A 7,014-nucleotide genomic window follows, 5' to 3' on the forward strand; every position below is an offset into this window, starting at 1 on the left:
CTTCTTCTGACATATAAAGCTCTTAACAACCAATCTCCATCATATCTTAAAGACCTGATAGTACCATATTATCCTAGCAGAACTCTTCGCTCTCAGACTGCAGGCTTACTTCTTGTTCCTAGAATCTCTAAAAGTAGAATGGGAGGCAGAGCCTTCAGTTATCAGCTCCTCTCCTGTGGAACCAGCTCCCAGTTTGGGTTCTGGAGGGGGACACCCTCTCTATTTTTAAGACCAGGCTTAAAACCTTCCTTTTTGACAAATCTTATAGTTAGGACTGACTGGGGGACCCTGAGGGGGTCAGCTGGAGTCTTCCTCTTGGACGTCCCTTAGTTCTGCCCCTAGTTCTGCTGCTACAGGCCTAGGCTGCTGGAGGACCTCTCTGGATGCACTGAGCCCTTCTCTATCTACCATTATATTTAATATATATATATACCATTATTGCATTACACTCACTCTGTTTCTCCCTGTGTCCTTTCTCCGAGTGTCCCTGATCCCAGAGCTGGATGCTTCAGATCTGTGGTGGTTCTCCCACCAACTGGCCTAATCTCCATCTGTGGGATGCTGCTGCTGCTGACCTTCCTCCAGCCCACTGCTTCCAGCTGCCCATTTCCATCAATCTACTCTGCATCACCCTCACTATACTTGATTTGCTCATCTACATATTTTTGAATTTACCACCAGCTATATATGTAGTATATTTAATGCCAGAGCTGTACACCATAGCAGTAAACTATAATCAGTTTCCATGTTAGTTGTACTTTGCATGTATCATCTGTCTTATCATGCATGTGTCAAACTGTGTGTTTTATGGTCCTTGTGTCCCCCCCCCCCACCTCTCTACCTCTATCCCTCTACCTCTTCTGTCCCTCTCAACCCGTCCGGCCAGCAGCAGATGGTTCCCCCCACATAAAGAGCCGGGTTCTGCTCGAGGACTTTTTCCCTGTTAAAAGGGTGTTTTCCTGCCACTGTCTCCTTAGGGCTGCTCTGGGGTTCAGGCATATGGGTTCTGTAAAGCGTCTCGAGACAATTTGACTGCAATTGGTGCTATATGAATAAAATTGAATTGAATTGAAGTAGCAGCTACAGTACTGAGGTTCTGACAACAGCAATCAGCTGGTAGAAGATCTGTGAACCAGAACCAGCAGAACATCTCAGAGTCTCACATTCAGATCCACAGTCTGGTTTTACTAACATCAGAACACTTCAGGAGGAGGTGAGGCCATCAGCTGGAGACCAGAGAACAGACACAGTTAGTGGATGTAAAGGTGAGATCTACCTGTATGGAGAGGAGCCCAGTGCATCATGGGAATCTACAGCAGCAGAACTAAGGGACAGATCATCTGATCCTGAGCAGCTCTAACTTTCAGCTCAGAGGAACATTCTAATCCTGATCTTAGAGTAGAGAGGCTGTCTGCCTCCAGAACCCAAACTGGGAGCTGGTTCCACAACAGAGCAGCTGATAACTGAAGGTTCTGCTTCTGAAACTTCTGGAACCAGCAGTGAAGCTGCAGTCTGAGAGGGAAGGATTCTGATAGGATGATCTGGAACAATCAGGTCTTTAAGATACGATGCAGCTGCTCATTCAGAGTTTATATGTTAGAAGAAGGATTTTAGATTCTATCCTGGATTTTACAGGGAGCCATGAGGAGAAGTTAACAGGAGAACTCTGATCTCTGTTCCTGGTTCCTATCAGAACTCTGTTTTTAGGAGAATTATTGGGACCCCCTGATCATCAGGAACTACAGTAGTCCAGCCTAGAAGTTCTAAATGCATGGACTAGTTCCTCAGCATCACTCTGAGACCAGATGTTCCTGATTTTACAACATTAGATGATAGAAAGCTTCCTACAGACTGGTTTATATGTTGAAGGACAGATCCTGGTCAGAGAGAACTCCAAGGTTCTCTACAGGAGAACTGGAGGCAGCGCCATCTAGAGGAACTATCTGGTTAGATGGAGTGTTTCAAATACAAGAACCTCAGTTTGTGTGGATTTAAATGAAGAAGGTTCCAGGTCATCCAGGCCTTTATGTCCTTCAGACATGTTGGAGTTCCACCAACTGATTGGTTCCATCTGGTTCCATAGATAAATAGAACTGGGTGTCATCTGCATAATGACAGGCATTTGTGGGGTTTCTACCTTTAAGTTGAGCATGTACTAAGAAACTAATACTGGTTCTAACACAGAACCTTGAGGAACTCCATAACTAACTCTGGTGGAAGAATCATCAGTAACATGAACATACTGGAATCTGTTTGATGAACATGATCTAAACCAGTTCAGCTCCTTTAATCCCAATAACATGTTCCAGTCTCTGGAATGAGATGCTGTGATCAGCTGTATCAAAAGCAGCACTGAGATCCAGTAGAACCAGTATAGAACCCAGTGAGATCCAGTAGAACCAGTATAGAAACCAGTGAGATCCAGTAGAACCAGTATAGAAGTCATATTAACACATAAAAAGTGTAAATGTGTGTGTTTGTGTTCTTACATGCTGAATGTATACAAGCTCACAGTAAACGCATCTGATACCAGTGATGCCTTCAAGGTTCTATCAGGAGCCCAGAACAACGTGACACACACACACACACACACACACACACACACACACACACACACACACACACACACACACACACACACACACAGCCTGCAGTGTGTGGGGTCAGAGCTCATTAAGTTTCAACCTTCAAAAGACTGAAAACAAGATCCTGTTACTGTGTGTGTGTGTGTGTGTGTGTGTGTGTGTGTGTGTGTGTGTGTGTGTGTGTGTGTGTGTGTGTGTGTGTGTGTGTATTATTGTGGTGAGGTTCCAAGGGTTGTGAAGGTTTCAAGAGGTTTGAAAGTTCTTACGGAGGTTCTAAGAGTCATTTGGTGATGTTCCAAACATCTTAGCAACACTACAGGAGATCTGAATGTTCTTTGACTCATTGTTGAGGTTCCATGTCCATGTTGGTAGGAGTTGTTGGTGATGTTCCAGGAGTTTTTTGGAAACTCTTTAAATGTTCTGTGTTCTAAACGTCATCGCTGCGCTTCTAGAACCTTTGAGAGTTGTTGGTGAGAGTTGGTCAAGAGTGTTAGAGGTTTGTATAAGGGTTCTAAGAGCTGCTCACAAGGTTCCTGTGGTTCACTGGTGAAGCTTCCTGGGTTCTGCATGCTCTAATGGAAGTTCTAAGGGTCACTGGAGAAGTTTCAGAAGATTATTGAGGTTTTTCTGGAGTGACTGTTGAGGTTCCAGGAATTTCTTGAAGAGGTTCTGTGTGTTACATGAGGATCCTGACATTTCAAAGGGTCTTCTGAAGGTTCTAAAAGGAATTTGTGGGGTTCTGGGATTCCGCTGAGTTGCTGGTGATGCTCGGGAGTTTTAGATGTTTTTGAAATGATTCTAAAAAGTTCACTCGTGAGGTTCTAACTGAGAAATTTGATGTTCTTATGGAGGTTCTGAGGCTTTAAAGACATTCAAGATATGAAGGGTTTTATGAAGGTTCTTTGAGTCGTGAAGCTACATGTAAAGGTTCTGTGAGGTTCCTCAGGAGGTTTTCAGAGATGTTGTGGAGCATCCAGCAGATCAGGACGTTCCTAAGGAGATTCTTTGTGTCAGTAGTGATTCTTTCTTCAGAAGAGAGTGAGGGTCTAGGATTCCTGAGGTACTGAGGTTGTTAATGAGGTTCTATGGGGAAAGTGGTGAAGTTGAAATGTTCTTCAAGTTCTTTTAGTGGCTCATGAGGTTCCTGGAGTTTCAAAGGTTCTTCAGAGGAATCAATGATTATTTTCCAGATTTCTGAGAGTTCGGGGAGTTTCAGGTGAAACTTAAAGACGCTCCACGGAGAACTCTAAAGGGTTCTAAAGTCGATTCTAAGGGGAAACCACTGAACATCCAGGGGTTCCTGCTGCTCCTCAGGAGGTTCTGAGAGTCCTCGATGACACTCCAGCAGTTTTATGGCGTGTTCCAGAACCAGGCAGTGTGTCGGTGCCAGATGTCTGAGACGTTCTGTCAGAACCTCATAGAGCTCCAGTTTCAGACGGTTCCATGGAGGATCCAGAGGAGCTCCAGGAGTTTCCAGGGTTCTCTGGTATGTTGGAGGTCAGGAGGTCTGTCAGGGAGTGGAAAATCTGAGAAGGAGGAATCACACACACGCTAGCACACACGCACACGCTAGCACACACGCTAACACAAGCTAACACACACACACACACTAACACACACACACACACACACACACACACGCAAACACACACGGTAACACACATGTAGTGAGGCACTTCAGAGCTGTCAGTTCTGATCACCATGGAGACAAAGATGGAGAACAGGAAGCCAGAACCTCAGTGGATAACACACACACATGTTAAACACACACATGTTAAACACACACACGTTAAACACACACACATGTTAAACACACACACGTTAAACACACACACATGTTAAACACACACACGTTAAACACACACATATATTGAAAACACACATGTTAAACACACACATGTTAGACACACACATGCACATGTTGAACACACAGACATGTTAAACACACACGTTAAACACACACACACACATGTTAAACACACACACACTCCTCAGCACTCAGAAGAGAAACACAAACGTTGAACTTTTCATTTCTCTGCCATCAAAACACTCATTAAAGTGAAATAACATGTTGAAATGTTCCTACACACACTAAATACACACTAAATACACACAACACACACTAAATACACTAAATACACACTAAATACACACTAAATACACTAAATACACACAACACACACTAAATACACTAAATACACACTAAACACACTAAATACACACAACACACAGTAAATGCACTAAATACACACTAAACACACTAAATACACACTAAACACACTAAATACACACAACACACACTAAATACACTAAATACACACTAAACACACTAAATACACACTAAACACACTAAATACACACAACACACTAAATACACTAAATACACACTAAACACACTAAATACACACTAAACACACTAAATACACACAACACACACTAAATACACTAAATACACACTAAACACACTAAATACACACTAAATACACACATTAAACACACAGTCTAGTGAACCTCCGTCGAGTCTCAGCAGAACCTCAGCTGTTCTTCATAGAGTAATGAACTGACTCTGCATGTTCTCTGGACGTTCTTACAGTTTTCTGTGGAGGTTCTAATGGTCCAGGCTTCAGGAGGTTCTGAAGGAGGTTCTGGCAGCAGGTCCAGGGTTTGAAGAGACTCCTCAGAAGGTATAGAGACATGAAGTCATCTTGTGTTTGATTGATGAGATGTTAGATGTTAGAAATGTGGACCAGTGTTTTAGTTTGGTCCAAAGATATTCAGTTCAGCTTCACAGAGGAAAGAAACAGGAAATACCGAAGAAGCTGAAATCAGAGATAAAGAACTAAAGAACTGTGAACACATTTATTACTAATAACCAACTGGGTCAATCCTAAAGATGATCAGTTACAGAACGTGGAAGGTTCTCAGAACAGCTGACCTGCAGGAACCCAGAGAAACCAGATGTTAGTGACGAATTTTTAGGTTCAGGGTTCCACCGGTTCTCTGTGATTTAACTATTCTGTGGTTATTTGTGATCTTTGTAGACGTTCTTAGACAGAAACACTCAGAGTCTTCATGACCGGTTGTCCTCTTAGCAGAACTTCATGTTCACAGCACTAAAACAGCCCTTCTTAAAGCCTCCAACGACATCCTGCTCTCTGCAGACTCTGGCCTCCTCATCATCCTCACCATCCTCACCATCCTCATCATCCTCACCATCCTCACCATAATCATCATCCTCACCATCATCATCCTCACCATCCTCATCATCCTCACCATCCTCACCATCCTCGCCATCCTCGACCTCACTGCAGCCTTCGACACCATCAACCATTCCATCCATCGGGCGGCTGTGGCTCAGGTGGTAGAGCGGGTCTTCCAATGATCGAAAGGTCGGCGTTTCGATTCCCACTCTGTCCTAGTCATGTGCTGTTGTGTCCTTGGACAAGACACTTTACCCACCTGGCCTCCAGTGCTGCTACTCACACTGGAGTATGAATGCGTGTGAATGTTGGTGGTGGTCGGAGGGGCCGTAGGCGCAGATTGTCAGCCACGCTTCCGTCAGTCTGCCCCAGGGCAGCTGTGGCTACAAATGTAGTTTACCACCGCTGAGTGAGAATGTGTGAGTGAATGAATAATGGATTCATTGTGAAGCGCTTTGAGTATGCCTTAATAGAAAATGCTTTATAAATCTAATCCATTATTTTTATTATCCTCCTGTCCCTCCTGGAATCACTCAATATCAGCAGTACCACTCTCTCCTGGCTCAGGTTCTTTCAAACAAACAACAGTTCATCAGCATCAATAACTGCTCCTCTGCTGCCAGGTGTCCCCCATGGTTCAATGCTCAGCCCCCTCCTGTTCATCCTCTACATTCTCCCTCTTGGTAATATCATCTGGAAACTTGGTCCACACTTCCACTGCTACACCGACGACATACAGATCTACATCTCAACCAAACCCATCACCCCAACAACCTGCTCCACCCTGACCAACTGCCCCCCTCATACCCCAACAACCTGCTCCAGCCTGACCAACTGCCCCCCTCATACCCCAACAACCTGCTCCACCCTGACCAACTGCCCCCCTCATACCCCAACAACCTGCTCCACCCTAACCAACTGGCCCCTCATACCCCAACAACCTGCTCCACCCTTACCTACCTCAGTGGAATAAGAACATGGATGCAAAATAACTCTCTACAGCTAAACTATGATAAATCAGACATGATAATGATGGAACACTGACAGCCCCACCCTGACCATCGATAACTCCACTCTGTCTCCATCTCCTCACATCCGTAATCTGGGATTCATTCTCAGCAACCTCACCTTCCAACAGCACACCAACCAGATCACCTGGACCATGTTCTTCCACCTCTAGAACATCACATGCCTCCTTCCCTGCTGCTGAAACCCTCATCCACACATTC

Source organism: Amphiprion ocellaris, chromosome 23 (assembly GCF_022539595.1).
Source record: "Amphiprion ocellaris isolate individual 3 ecotype Okinawa chromosome 23, ASM2253959v1, whole genome shotgun sequence".
In the NCBI taxonomy this organism is placed as follows: Eukaryota; Metazoa; Chordata; class Actinopteri; family Pomacentridae; genus Amphiprion; species Amphiprion ocellaris.